The sequence below is a fragment of the Rhagoletis zephyria genome, unplaced genomic scaffold (assembly GCF_001687245.7).
Source record: "Rhagoletis zephyria isolate East Lansing unplaced genomic scaffold, Rhagoletis_zephyria_1.1 Rzeph_scaffold_02544, whole genome shotgun sequence".
NCBI lineage: Eukaryota > Metazoa > Arthropoda > Insecta > Diptera > Tephritidae > Rhagoletis > Rhagoletis zephyria.
The window spans coordinates 46,602-62,865 of NW_016159628.1; positions in this window are offsets into that span (position 1 = coordinate 46,602).

Below are 16,264 nucleotides of genomic sequence, written 5' to 3' on the forward strand. Positions count from 1 at the left end.
ACAGAAAAAGGATTTTCTTCTAACTAATTTTTGAATTATTTAACCTAGGTCCAAGACCACATACTTTCTCCAAAAAAAACTTCCTTCACCCTTATAGTCGGCAATCTTCTAGATAACATATGTAAATTGGATCCACCTTATGATATTCTCAGGTAGATAACAGGGTTGGGAGTAACTATGCGGAATTTCTGATTTCATGACCAAAGAGACCGTCTGTGGCAGAAAATTCCATGTGAAAATCCCCGATCGCAAATATTGGGACTCTCTTCATTGATTTCAAATCAGGTGCAGGTATTTTTGGATCTGGCACCAAACCTAAAATTCCGAAGGGCAGATGTCCCACGATGTTTCAGACTGATGTATTGGCAACCTTAACCTGTATATAATTAAACTTTGAAATGGTACTGAAAGGCGCATTTTTAGTTATATTTTCAGATAGTCAAGCACAGCCATCCGGGCCCTTTCAAACAAGATGATAAAAGCTGGTTAAAGACTGCTTTGGCATGCTACAATTGTTGGCATAAAAAAAACGGTGTCACTGTGCTGACTATCAGGCCTTTGAGGAATCGAAGGCAACGAGGTCTCCGACGGAGAATCGCCAACTGCCTTTTAGGGACTTGAACCATTTTGTGGACTTCGAGAGTCATACTAACAGAGTGGACACACCCTTAACGTAGCAAGCACTGGGAGCTGTGGGTGGCCAAAGACAGGCCAGGCTTGTTGACTAGCCTTTCACCAGAAAGAATATAATTTTAATGAATGGGCCTGACTGCTAACAAACGGCTACGATTTAACTTTCACCAAATAGGTGTCACCGCCAATTCAGAATGCCGGCTCCGTCTTGAAGACGATGAGACGTCAGAACACATTCTCAGTTACCTTCCGGCTTTGGCCAGATAAAAATTGATCCAATTAAAAAGCTCAAATGGTCGAACCCTTTTTAGTAAAGGATTCATTAGGGAAGCTGAAGGTATCTTGGGCACACTGCCGTTACAGAAGACGTTAAAGCCGCAGTGTCTTTTCCTCTGCTACACCCAAGCACTAACTAAGTAATTCACTAACTTATCTTATGATTTTCTAATCCACGCAATGACGGCGGCCTGCAGAGCACATAGAGTCAAAGTTAACGTTGTCAAATTTCCCCTCTAGATATTCAGGATTTTCGTATCTGGCATATATGTTGGAGAGGACTAAGAAGATTGTCCAACAAAATCTTTGATCTAATGTTCATTTCGAACGTGCGCTCGAGGCTCTTAAGTCCGTACCAAACATTGATTAGATGAAACAGCACTCATTGGTCTGAAGCTTTTTCTTAGCGTACAATCAATCTTTCACAGTTTAGGAATGAGGACTAACTTAATTATTCTAAAAGGTAAAATTCCAGGCGATCGCTCAAACTAATGTTAGAGATCTCAGAAGCCATTAAGATTTTCTAGTACTTGACATAGGGGTCTAGTGACTTTATGTCTTTTAAAAGAGATTAAAGAAAGCCTTACTTTCGCATAGCAGTGATACTATGTACCAGTTTAGTATCGCGGATCTTGCCGTCGTGCTATCCACTTCCATAAATATCACTGCCTGCGCTAGGAAATAACCTGCTATCCAAAAAAATGGGTTTCTAGGAGAGTGTTATAAGTTTCCAGCATTGATGTAGTATACGGTCCGTACGATTTTTTGGGAGGTTAAAGTCTAACCGTTAGGACTTGCTCAAGTACCTTACACAGCTTGGCAGACTTTTATTTTATATTCAAGAAAACGTACTATTTTCATGTTGCATACATGGAACTACTTTTGCCTGTCTGCTGCTTCGCAGTGCAGAATTAGTATATCAAATTTGCTTTGAGATATTATTAAGAGAAGCGGGAAGCTGCAAATACCGATCGGAAAGGAGAAGGCGAAGTTCACGGAACCTTGGTTACAAACACTTCACCTCGCCCAGATTTCTGTTGAGAGAATATAGATGGTGAATAACACTTTCGAACTCAGCATGAGTGTGCAATCGTCGATTCGGACCGGAAGGTACTCAAAGCTTTTCAGAAATCTGGTGGGCCAATTATTGGAATTGAACTTATAGCCCACGGCTCTTCGTCTACCTGTGGTGCGCTTTGCGGCCGCTTCGCCTGCTCACTCTTAAAGTGCACAATAACACTATGTAATAAGATAGATTTGATTATGCATTCACAGAGCTTTAAAACCCACTTGGGTATAGGCTATCAAATAAAACACCTCTTTGAGGTAAAATTTTCGAGTGACGAAAGCTGAACTAGAAACACAAAATGTATGATATCAATTTCGTGACGAAAATTCGTGAAATAAAATTGTATAAATATCAACAAGGTTAACTAATTCTTAAAATAAGCAATTACACAAAACTCGGTTATTTTCTGAGAAGAATTTTTTCCAAAAAAAAATTTGGACATAACTTTCATGTTTCAAGGAAAAAACTATTTTCCTGAACAATTTTGTGCTTCACTATACAATTGTACGGCTATGAATAAATGCACATATGTAATTGTTTATGTCCTTGGATGAGGGTGAGAAAACCCGCTGCCGCAAGATGACAATGGGAGCATGTGGCCTACATGCACCAACACATGCTGGCTGGCACTAAATTTTGCTTGGCAATAATTGAGTAGCAAGAAGGTGAATACCGTTTAAAGGGAGTGGAATCATGTTTAAAGCTCAGTCTTGCATACGTACCAAAATAATATGCCTTCGCGTGTGTTTGGTTCAAATTGGTAATTGGTTACAAGAATTAAAGTCTAGTTTGTTGAATACTCTTAGCATAACCCGATATCCTATAGGGCATATGCAATGATTGCATATGTCTGTGTTAAAATATCCTATGCACTAGAATTAGTTGGAATGCCAAACCATTCAGCAGGGTCCATTAATAGGTAAACTACCTATACAGTAGTATATATTTACATACGTTTCGTAGAATTCAACTGTACTTAATGTGGTAGTGACAAACTGAAATTCTCTAAATTTAAACACAGTGGTTCTATAAATAAATGTTTGTATACATTTGCGTGGATATTCTAAATTGATATTAATTACTTGGTATACAATATACATACATACATAAGTATGCAATTGTTAAGCAGGACCCGTATGCTATGGTATACTTATATTATATTTGCTTGACAAAATGAAAATTAAATACGAATAAATGTGAGCATGAATGCAGCTGAATACTCTCGTGTACCAAAAAGAGGCGAATATTAAAAAAAAACATGAATGCGGTATGGCAATTATTTATGAAAGAGAAAGAGATCTAGAATATTGGACCGCATGCCCTTTTTTTGTCCCCAAACGTTCTTTTAACAGTGTATTAAAGTTTTCCTAATTAGAGTGTCAAGTTATTGTAGATCAGGTCATTTTCCCCAAGACATTTTCATTTGAAGTTTGCATTGCGAATTAAAAAAACTCAAACTTTAATATGGAAAATGTTACTCATACGCCATGTAGGAGTACTACGTACGAGTACTGCCGTGTACGATGTGGCGTATGAGTAAAATTATTTCCTGTTCTTATGTATTACGCACCGATTTTCATGGTGAAAAGCTTAATTTTTTGCAAAAGAACTGGGCTTAGAAAAGTTGTTGTTTGAAAATATTTTTGAAATTTTGTGGGAAATACCTAAAAAAAATTCCACGAAAATTTTAGCACTTAATATTAACACTAAGTGCCCAATATCTTAAGAAATATAGTTGTTAGCGATTTTGTGTAATGCAAATTTTTTGTAGAAAATTTAATTTTAATTTGTTCTGTAGCTATTGTTATTTGCGATATAGAGGCAAAAAGACGAACTCATGGACTTTCATGAAAAAATTGGGTCTAGGGACCCGTACCACCTCGCTGGTGGGAGTTAGTGGTACGCCGCAATAGACACTTTTGTGGAGCCAATTTAAATTTCTGAAAAAAACCTATCATTGACTAAGATTATACCATAACTGCCTCTGGGCTGTAGAATTTTGATCAAAAAAATAAAAATTTACGTGTATTTTAAAGGGCTCAAATTTTCAAATTTTATTTTAGGTATTTCCCACAAAATTTCGAGGTGGGAGTGAATAAAAAATAGTCCCGAAAAAAAATCACCCTATTGCATGTAGTTTTTGATATATAACAAGCTAGGCTTTTATAAACAAACGAAAGAAAAATAGTCAAAACTTGTCAAAATGCTGGGGGTGCTATTATTATGGCCGTAGGTGTATAAACTGTCTAGCTTAAAAGGTAAAATTATTTAAGTGGATATGCATATCAAATTTCATAAAAAAAATTCTGCGGCAACCTAAGGCACATACAAACAACGGTTATTTGCAGCGCTTTCGGCAGCATAATATTATTTATACCATTTTATTCAAGTCGAGTAAAAAAGAACGACGAGCATCTTCGCCATTTGTATTGGGCGTCTTGATGTTGTCACACAAATGGATATGCATTTGGATCAACACCGCCTCCAAACGATTAATTGTGTTGTGTAAGAAGCCTTTTCATGGCAATAATACACTCAGCAGGTACACCACCTTAACAGCACTGTAACATCACAGGTACTGATATAGACTCTACCCATTGAGAAAGTTGTCATTGGCTTATTCACATACATATACACTATTAGTTTTTTTTTTTAGAAGAAACTTACGCCGAATAACATTCTTTGGTTTAGATCCTTTACTTTGCTCCATAACAAATTTCGCCTTCATTCTTTTTCCCACTGCTTCTGAATTTAACCCCAAAAATCTCGCACACGACTTTAGTAGGCAGGCTACTAATTTGCTTGCATACTCATGTCGTGAAGTTCCTTTCAAAACCTGACGACACTGCATAAAAATGTTCATATGAGTTTTCACACACACACACACATACAATGTCCATAAAGTGCTTGGTGGTAGTACTTCTATCAACATACATCTGTACACGAGTATGCTTTGGTAACTGCCAACCGGCCATAAAACAATGCATCCAAAGGAATGCCAAATAAGCCAAAAACACTGTTATTTGCACCGCATTCGCAATACCGCAGGATAAGTAAATCTTTACGGCCTATCCGCAAATAAAAAAAAAACACACACAAACAAGCACCACCAAAGCAAAGGGCAGCTGCAAATGCCAGCTCAGTTTCTACGCCAGTTCGAAGTTGAAGTTGCTGAAGTGCAAAAAAATGTTCCAACTGATTACGCCACTAATATATATTGGAATGAGGAGTAACCCCATATATGTTTGTTTGTACGTATGTATGCATGTAATGGCAACCGAGACTATGATTGTGATTACGAGGCTGAATACGAGGACGATTACTCACGCCATGCTACGTGTAAACTGCTTACAACCAACAAAGTAAAAAAGTAAAAACAAAAAACAACAACAAATTCTTGCATAGTTTTCAGTTACAGTAAATGCAATGGTTGGGAGAGTGTGCACGCGCGTGTGTGTACGTGCGAGCCATAAAGCACGATCGAGTGGATTTCGCGTGGTGCAGTTCATGTAACTGCATTTGAAAGGAATTTTCAAGCGGACGCAAAAGCTATGCAGGCGGTCTAGCGTGTAGAAAACTAAATACACACAAAGCATATAAATTTCGAGAGTATTTAAGTAAAAGGCAACAAATATTGGTGAAAAAAAAAAACGTGTAGTAGATATGAACATATGCGAAAAAGCTTCGTTTATGTACGTTGATTTGGTGCAAAGTTTTTGAAAATCTATAAAAATATTAAATTTTGAAAATTTTATTAAAACACTGTGCGTAAAAAAAATAATTCGAAATTAACGAAGCAATCATTATACTCACGAAACTGTGAGTCACAAATAGTTAAAAATGCGAACAGCTTGGCCTCTAGATGTGCAAATAAAGCTTTATTTTTTTGGAAGGGGTTGCCACCTGTTACAAATTTTATTAAAATTATTTAATTAGTTAAATGAATTAGATATTACAATACTTGTACCAACTGAAATGGTTTAGAAAATGCTTTACTTCTAAACGACACGTAGAAGGGTTGCCACATTTTTTAAAATTCAAATTCACTTCAATTAAGGGAATAAGGTAACGGAATTATGAATACCAATATAGGTATCAGACAAAAAAAAAATGGACATATTTAGCAAGAAATAAGTGAAGAGTAAAACCATTCCTGAGTTAATTTAAAAGTCCAGTAATTTAAAAGGAATATAATCAGAACAAATCACAGATTGATAATGTACGTATTTGTAAAAAAAAATAACAAATACGGTGTCGTAAACATTTGCTTTGACACAATTATTATTTTAGTTTAACTAAATTTGACTTTACAAACGGATGGCAAACCCCTTCGTAATATTTGCAAGCTAAAACTTTCTTAAACTGACTCCTTTAATTCAAATGGAATTTCATTTTTTTAACAGGTGGCAACCCTCTACAATCCGTTAAGAAATAAATCTTATTCATACACATTTCGATCGATACCCACCTTTTAAAAATTCATTTAACTTATTAAAAGATTTTAACTTAATTTTTTAACAGGTGGCAACTCTTAGAAAAATAAACCTCTAATCTTTACAGGTCAAGCTTTTAATCTGATACTTCATTTTTGAAAATAGAACGAAGAACTGATGGCACTGACAAAAAATGAAAAAAAAAATATTTTATGCATTAGCACAAACCGAAGTACTTCAAAAAGTGCAAAAAATCACCAGGTTTTTGTTTCTTTATTCGAAAGCTAGAAACCCGTATTAGTTAACAAAATAATGAAAAATAACATATATTTTTTATTCATTCCATTAAAATTCACCGTTTTTTTAATAAAAAAAAAAAAAATTCTGGAAACCCCAGGGACACCCCCTTGTTTAATTTTATTCCAAAATTTTTATTCCTGTAGTTCTCTACTATCTATATGGAAATAAAAAACGTCAAACGAATATTTTATTTCAAATAATGTATTTTTGACATTTGTTTCCGTGAAGAGCTTACGCGTGGCTATGCTTTTATAAAAGTTTTTAGTATGAGATTTGTTCATTTTGGTGGCTTCCTGGCGGCATATACTTAACTTTTTTATAGCGAAATTTCTGTTTAATTATTTTTATTGGATAAATTACCTTTACAAAAATACCAAACACGTCCACATTGCAGACAACGAATTTTTCGATTTTTGCACTGTGTGACGTTAGGATTTTTTAAGGGTTTTGTAGTTTCAGAGCTATTATAAATTACAAAAATTAAAAAAAAAAATCACTGCAATGTAGAATAACAATATGGATACCAAATGAAAGAGAAAATTCTGCAGAATTTATAAAGTTAGAATTTTTGGAGCGAATAGGCACTAAAAATGTCCTTTGGATTACTTTAAATTTTCTAAGCTGATAAAGTTATGAGAACGCCGTTCGAGAATGTGGTCGAGTGTACATTAGTCTTTATCAAATAATATTCAAAAGTAATTATTACAAAATTTCACTTTTCAATTAATACCTTGTAACACTGATCAAGTAGTCTACAACTGGATTTTATTATTCAAAAAATTCAAAGCCTTTTTTTAACCGATTAGTTTTCTAATAATAAAATTTAGAAGAAAACGGTTGAACCCGAATTTTCAATTCTAATTTTTATTTACATTAAATTTTTTAATTCAAAATGCAAAGAAAGGAGCAACTCACATACTGAAAACTAGTTGAAAACAATTGTAGGGTTCCCCCACAACTGAAAAAATTCTAAAAAAAAATTTGAAATGTCGTCAACGAATTTTACCCAAATTAAATCTTTTTTTTCAATTTTTAGAAAAAATGTATGTATTGCATTTATAACAAAATTTTAATTTTAGTGAACATTTTCAATTTTTCTCGCGTTTTTTTTCTTATCCACTTGAAACTTGCACTTTCTGAAAAATCTGTAATCAAAATTTAAAACTTTTTTTATAAATTTAAACTTTTTCTTTTGTAATTTTTTCTCAGTTTACTGTTTTCAAGAAGTTTTTATAATGCAACATTTATTAACGGGAACAGAAAAATGAGTTTTGACTCGTGCGACGACAATAAAAGTAATTACACAAAAATCAAAGTTATCAGAGTCATTAACGAGTTGTGTATTATTATTATTATTCAAAATTAAAAAAAAATTGGATACATATTGAAATTGTCAAAAATGTGTTTTTGAAATTAAAAAATCGTAAAAGCAAACAATCATTTTTAAGCAAAAAACATAACCAACTTCGATTCTAATACAAAAACTTGCCAGTACCGTTAATTTCTTCATGATCCAATGATCGGGTCCAAAACCAACTCCTTTTTTGAAGTCGGTTAAAAACTTATAAAAATGTTGGCACAATTTTTTTACACAATGGGGCGCATTCTTATTACCGTACGAATCGAAAACCATGAAATTTTATTATCATATTCTATACAAAAACTTCAAATTTTCGATTCGTACGAAAACCAGAATACGCCTCAATATGTCCAACTGATCTTAAAAGATACTAACATTTTTATGAAGGTATTTTTTAAGGCATACATTTTTAACTAAAAAAAAGTTTTTTGGCAAACTCAGAATAAAATTATGTTAAACAATTTGTATTTATTTTCAATGTTTTTTTTTTTTTTTTTAAGTGGAGTTTGCAAACTTTTCTTTTCAGAGTTCGAAAATTCATATCTAAAAATGTATATAATTTTCGGTTCTTACTATTTTTCAATGTTTTTTTATGCGTGCATTTTTTATTGACCAGAATGATTTAAGTTGCTATATATGTATAACGGTTTTTGGAGATATTCAAAAGATAATCTTGTAAAATGCGGAAAATTGTGAAGTTTGGAACTATCGAAAAAAAGTTGTATATACTTTTCTTTGGCACAACTTAGTTAATTTGACATAAGAAAAGTTCTGACCAAAATGCATCCATATAAAAAATTGTCGATTTGACATAGATCGACCCATATGTATGTGCTTAATCAACGTCGTGCTAAAAAGCCTCAGAAGTCTGCAGAGAAAGCGATAAACAGTGACAGTTGATTGCCGTTAGCTCTGAAAAAGTGATAATCTATCGAAAAACATAAATTTATTTGTCATTCGAGTAATTAAACTTCTCAAATAGCTTCAACCGCCCTCGGCGAAGCCACAGATCACCTTTCGCTGCGAAGCACAATAAAAGCGCAATGTAAACAAACACAAAAATTGAGAAGATGCATACGTGTGTACTATGTAAAGTAAATGCAAAAGGCGCTTGGGAATGCCAGAGCGGAAGCGAGATAAAACAAAAGCAAAAAAATAAATAAAAATAAGCCAAACGTTACGCCTGAAGTTAGGCAACAGGGAAGCAAAGAAGCGAGGGCGGCCAATAAACTGCGTATAAGTATGTATGTGTGTATATAGAAACTTATTTACAAATGAACGCGCTCGCGCTCGCGCTCACCACCAAACACTGCTTGACACTCTCACTTACGCTCAATCGCTCCCACACATTTCCCTCGCTCACGTGAAAAATAGTGGGAAAACAGCGACACCAAGTCACAGCATCCAAAAAATAGCATCTTTTCAATGTAGTCTGTAAATAATGTGCGCCCACATGGCTATGGCTATGGCTATGGCTATGCTTTCGGCCAACGTATTGCTTGCTGTCAGTCTGTCGCGGATTAGCTTGGCGTGCGAAACAAAAATCTGCTGAAAAACGGCGAGCAAACGTGTGCGCGTATACATACATATGTGTCAGTACATTCGTGTATGTGTGTGTGTTTTTAAAGAAAATACTTAGCACAAAGAAATACAAAGTGAATACTAAAGCGTTGAAGAAGTGTCTAAAAAGAAACGAAAGAAATTCGCTATAAACGCAGCAGCTGATTTGCTGCAGGGAAAACCCAACAAAGAAAAAAAATCATATTTATAGAAATAAAAGTGTTTCAAAGTACATATGTATGTACTGCATAGATGCCCATTGATTTCATTGTGTACGCACGTAAACGCGAATAAAACGCAACACATAAAATACGCGTACTTGTATGGTACATAAATATGTACGTATGTATGTAAGTCAGATTGTCTGTGCGTTCTCGTTACGGGCGTTAGTGCGCGCACGACGCGGTGCGGCGCGGAAAAGCGTTAAGTGGTTCCATGCACTCGAAATAGTGGCAAGCAGCACAGTTACATCGCCTATAGAATTTTAATGTGTTCACTAAAATTTTTAATGGTAATGAAGTAGCGGTAGTGTGGCGTTGGCGTTGGCGGTAGCGGTAGCGGCAGCGGCGGCAAGGCTGCTTTAACGAAGATAACGAATTGTACGTGTGTTTGGTTTTTTTTTGTGTTTTTGCGAGATTTGCGCGTATTGCGCGTAGTGGTGTGAATGACCAGCCAGTGGAAAGTGAACAGACGCATGTGAAGGGCTAAATCGGCCGAAGGATGCTGCTAAAAGCTTTTTAGTGTTTGATTTTTTTTTTTTCAATTCCTTTTTTATAAGCAAGAAAAAGGATTTTATACTTTCCTAGACACACTTTCCTAGGCTCACTCACTCACTCACTCACTCACTAATACCCCAGTGCGCATTGAATACTTTTGAATGAAACCAAGGCTACACACTCACGCGTGTGTAATGTAACGCATTGCGACGAATCCTAAATACACAGATCACTACATATAACTATTTAGATATAAATGAACATAACTCTATAGCACATATTAAATGCATATACATATATACTTGTATGTACATTTGTAAATTCTAAATGCTTCAATTGTGACAGTCTCAGCTTATACAGCTATGGTCGCTCATGTGAACTTTTAAAAATATCTTTGGAAAATGTGCCCTCATACATAAATACACCATATCCATCATTGTAGGTATTTTCCTTTCACTTTTATTTACTTAGCTTCGTTTTGTTATTTTTTAATATTTCTTTAGCAAAATTCTTGCTGCTCGCAAATTATTTGCTCAAGCAGACCCATACACATATGTATACATATATCTATGTATGTACATATGTGCATTAGGGTGATCCAAATTTTGGTGTTTCAGTAATTCCAGAGCTGTAGAATATTCAAAAATGAGACCCGTATTTTTATTGTTTTTTTTTTTGAAATCGATTAATGTCACTGGATCACAAATTTGTGTTTTTTTGTGTTCGTCGTATACCCCAAGTAATATCGTCCGCAGATTCCGAAAATCGAGCTAATTTTTTTCTACAAATAAGTTGTCGAGATATTTTCAATTTTCCATTATTCAGCTTAAAAATAAAAGTTGTTCCAATTAATCACGCATATCATATGAAAGAATTGAATAATCTTAATGCGAAGTATGGAAAATGAAAGCTTACGAAATTCTCCATTAACTGAGATATTAATTAGTCATTCCAGATGTTTTTGTTTTTTGGTGCAAAACTGAAAAATACTCAAACTTTACCAAGGAAAAAATTTTATAAATAGTAGATTCCGTGTAAATTTGTTTAAAATTCAAGCTACTAATGAAGAAAATCGATGTATAAATAAAACGGAATGCGTGGTCAAATAAAAATGCGCAAGGATTTTCTGTATGAAAAATGAACTGGAAAGAATGTTACTCATACGCCACGTATACTCTTTTCTACATAAGGCTGGTTTTCACTATGTTATATTTTGACGCTAAAATTTGTTGACATATTTTGACACAAGTTTATCTCTTTAATCCGTAACTTCGCTGATGATATTATGGGCCAAAAAGGAACATATAGCTAGTATAGCAGCGAATGTACACGACTGAAGACCTATCCTGATCTAAATCAATCAATATACCGTTTTTTAATCCCATTTGACAATGTGTTTTCATTTATTTGACGACAAATGTCACTGAATTTGACATAGTGAAAACAAAGCTATAGGAATTAGATAGTGGCATCCATAGAACATTTTTGGCGTAAGCCAGTGTATTTAACCGCGCCGGCCGGGCTTTGAGGTTTTCTACATATTTTTTATGAAGAAAATATATATATTTTTTTAATTGCTATAAAATCGTTAAAAGTTGATATTATTTGATCGAATAAAAATATTTTACTCCAGAAATCTTCATACAAACTATTTTTTTCAAAATGTACGTGATGTGTGTACAAATACATAAAATAACTAATCTTTGTAATAAAAGGCATAAGATTATTGGCTGTGAAAAAATATTTAGTAAAATTTTAAAGTAAAATGCATATTTTATATAGTTTTACTTTTTAAAAATCTGTGAAGGGAAATATTCTTGATTTATTTTCGGAACGAATTTCCGTCACCACATGTCGAGCTTGCTTTGCTGACTGACCGGTTTCGGCGTTGGGTCACCTTCAGTGTCACCTTCAGTGTCATTTTTCGTTCATATTCTTATTCGAACAGCGAATAAAATTCCAAAAATTAATTCACCTTTGTTTTTCTGGACGACCCTAATGTGCATATAAATATGTATGGTAGTATATGTGAATATATTTACACATATGTATGCATGTATTTGTGTCCATTAGACTGGAAATACCAAACCTACTGACAAATACCAAATCCCCTTTGCAAAAAGTACGTCGTTGGCTTTTCTATAAGGGAGCAATGAAAATATTGAGACGCGTAACTAACTAAAATAAGCACACAGGAAAATTGGCGCAGACACCAAATAAGGGTATGCATTGTCAGCGAAGCTGCTCGAAACCCATTAGAAACCGCTCAATGATCTTCAAGAATTATTCAGGAATAGTAGTTTAGCCGAACTCGTTGCAAAATAGAACAAATTTAAACATTTATAGGGTGAAATTGCGCATTTTTTTGTTAAATTCACAATAAACCAACTAAATTATCTTTCATTTGAAAAACTACTAAGAAAAGAGAAATTATATACCTTTTTCACCTCCTTTTTCCTATCCTGTTATTTCCTTCTCTTAGTAGAATCCAAGTTCGATCGACTTAATGCCAAAAAGGAAGATTTTTTTTCTAATAGTGGTCGTCCCTCAGTAGCTAATAGCAGACCTACGCATATATTTCTGCCACGAAAAACGACGCGGAGAAGCGCATCCTTCTAAGAGGGAATATTCTAAGTGGAAACTGGTTAATCGATTCTGCAGGGATTCATTTTTCATATACGCCATCATTGGAGCATTAGTGTCCTGTAATGAAGTCGGCATGAATTCTGTGACTACTACGAATTTATTTATCGACAAAAGCTCCTCAGTTCGTTTCTTATCAAGCCTCAGCTAGAAATATCATAAAACTTCAGATTCAGCTCGGGTGGTCCATCGGTCATTTATTGTGGCTATTGTATACTCTTTGACTTTCATCTGTGAAACACAAATCGGTGATTATAAGGAATTATTCGCCTAGAAAATCTGCTTTCATCAAAAGCAAAAAAAGCGCGAGCTATTAACAACACTCAGTGATGATAGCGATGCTGTATATTACCAAACGCTTCTTAACTTCATTTCACTTGCATCCTGGCGCATTCAGTTTTTTTTTTTTGTCAATGAATATAGGGACTTTCACTAATACAGTCTTGCAACCTTTATCGAAGGAGCGAAATCCTCCGCTTGAAAGACCCTGCAGTCATTTGGCAGGAATTATGATTGGCTGATCAACGCCGCAAGCTACTTTTTTCATCTTTGAGCCAGCGAGGTGTAGCTACTACTACCGTCATTTTTTAACGGTCTTCAGTTTTTCGCGTTTTTTTTTTTGCAGTTACGGAATGTTAGCAGGCCTTTCTTTGCTTTCTTTTCGACGTTATTACTTTATGTTAGCTTGGACACAAGGATTAAAGTCCCACATGAAAGATTCAAGTTAGTCCCATTTACCCCAGTTCAGTCTTAGGAAGGCTAACTCCTAACTCACTTTGTCTTTGCCAATTACCTTTAAAACAATTGCCCAGTACCGATTCCATCAGATTATTAATTGTTGGCAAGAATTTGCGGGAAGTCATGGCTTGCTCTAAAGCTTGTTGGCCGTTTACTTACAGCCTTGATCCATCGTGGAGTGTCCCTGATAGTTCTCTTATTCACGAATCCTCAGCTTACAGTTGCATTGATTACTCTGCTCTTGATCAACAACTATCCGGATTGCTTCTGTCTTGACGATGCTGCACGCGGCGGTTTCTACGTTAAAGAATTTAGCTTTTTTCTCTTGTAGTCAAACCGACCTGGTCTAATGCCCATAGAGAAGACACACTCGAGCATGCTTCTGCAAGCCACTCAGTGTACGGGGGCTTCTTGCTGCATATTTGCGTGCTTGCTTATAAATAATTATGAAAAACTCATTTACAACATTCACTTCAAGTACAATAATAGCAATAACAACATAAGTGCCGTCCGGTTCGTTGCCTCGAAAGACTGCAAATTTGTTTTTATTTAAATTTATTTTCTTTAATTATATACTTTGGGTTTCTTGTTTGTTTGTTTGTGGTTGTGCCCACTTTCGCTTTAGTTGACAACCCGAAAAGAAATTAGAATACGAAAAAAAACATAAGCACACCAATAAAGGGAAAATTCTCCCTCGCACGAAAAGAGATTAACTAAAACGTTAATAAGAGGTAAAATAGCAATAACAAAAACAACGAATACAATTAAAAAAAAAACACAACTTCTATACATACTACAATGCAGTGAAAAAATGTCCACTTAAAAACAAATTCCAACTCAACAGTCTACATCAAAAAATGCCAAAAAAAAAAACATAAAAACAACAAATACGAAAAAAGGAAAAACAAAAACAAAAACAAAAACAAAAGCAAATTGCTCGGCATACTACGAGTACATTAGCAAACTTAGTGGGGAAAATTTTGATGCGAAAATAAATGAGAATAACAACAACAACAACAACAACAACAACAACAATAGCAACTTTCGCAGCCGCCGCCACTTTTAATCTGTGCCAAAAAGAATGAAAAATTAAATCACCGTCGCATATAACAGCAGACGTTGAAATATTTAGTTCAAGTGCCAGGCGCAAGAATCAAATAAGAACAAAAATAATGAGATATAAAATGGCAAAAAGCAAAATTGAAAAACCCCTAAGCAGCACGAAAAAAAAAGAGACATTATTTTTTCTTTTGTATGTATGTATGTATGGGGTATTCCAAGCAAAAAGTGGCAATGGAGGATGATGAGTGGGCGGCTTTAATAATTTAACAGTTTTTCCGGAATGAAACTCTAATTAGTGTTGCAACTTTCGGAAGGAGAAAAGAAATCAAAAAGTTTTAATAGCGCTCTGATAAGCCACTTGAAAAAAAAACTGAAGTACATATTTGCAAACATACACTTGAAATGAGTTTCGGTTTTTTTTTTTTTTTTTTTTTAATAAAATATGTGAAACTATAATCAGTGGCAGATTTGCGGGAGGGGTTTCGTAGAGACGGCGGTATTTTTTAGCGCGTTTACTTTTCGAAATACCGAACGTACGCATATAATAAATTTGTAACAGGCCCGTGGTCTGTGCTTTAAGGAAAAATTCATACATATGCGAGGTCTTTATTAGAACAAACGAAGCCAAATCAACAAATTTTCAGAATTTATGTCTGTCTGTCAGTATATTTCTAACTAAAATTTCAGGTTAAGTAAATTGAAGAGATAAAGTAAATATTGCAATATGGCTGTGAAAATAATGAGGTTTAAAAAGGCTTACAGCTGAAAATATTTTTGTGGAAGGTTGCCACCTTTTTGAAAATTTTACTTTAATTTAATTGATAAGATTAATTAAATACTGCAATACGGGTATCAGAGTAAAAAGATTTATGAAAGTTTAACACCAAAAATATATTTGAGGAGGGTTGCCACCTGTTTGAAAAATTGTATTCAATTAAATTGATGAAATTTATGAAATATTTTTTTGCGGGTTGCCACCGATTTGAAAAATTTAATTCACTTAAATTGGTAAGATAAGCTGTTGTCAGTTGTCCCGGCACGAAAGCGAGTGTCATACCAGCGTACGCACTGCGATCGAAAAATCGCTGCAGCTTAAACAAAAAAAAAAGTGATGAAAAAATTTTTTTTCTCCCGATTGAGAGAGCGGAGCCCCAGAAGTAAAAAAAAAATAGTTAATGAAAAAATTTACTTCATAAGTATATATAAAAGAAAAAATTTTCAAAAACGACTACATTTTTATATTATGTATTGTGGAACGATTTTCCGTCCTCCCTTGTCAAATTTGGTTTGGAGACAAACCGGCTCTTCGGCGTTGTGCCATCTTTAGTGTAATAACGGATGACGGAAAATCGTTCCACAATACGTCATACTTCTACGCTGACGGAAACACAAACAACCAAAAAGAAGACATTTTTATATCGTCAGAGAATTTTTTAAGTTTTGGTGTAAAAGGAATGAGATTATCTTCAACAGC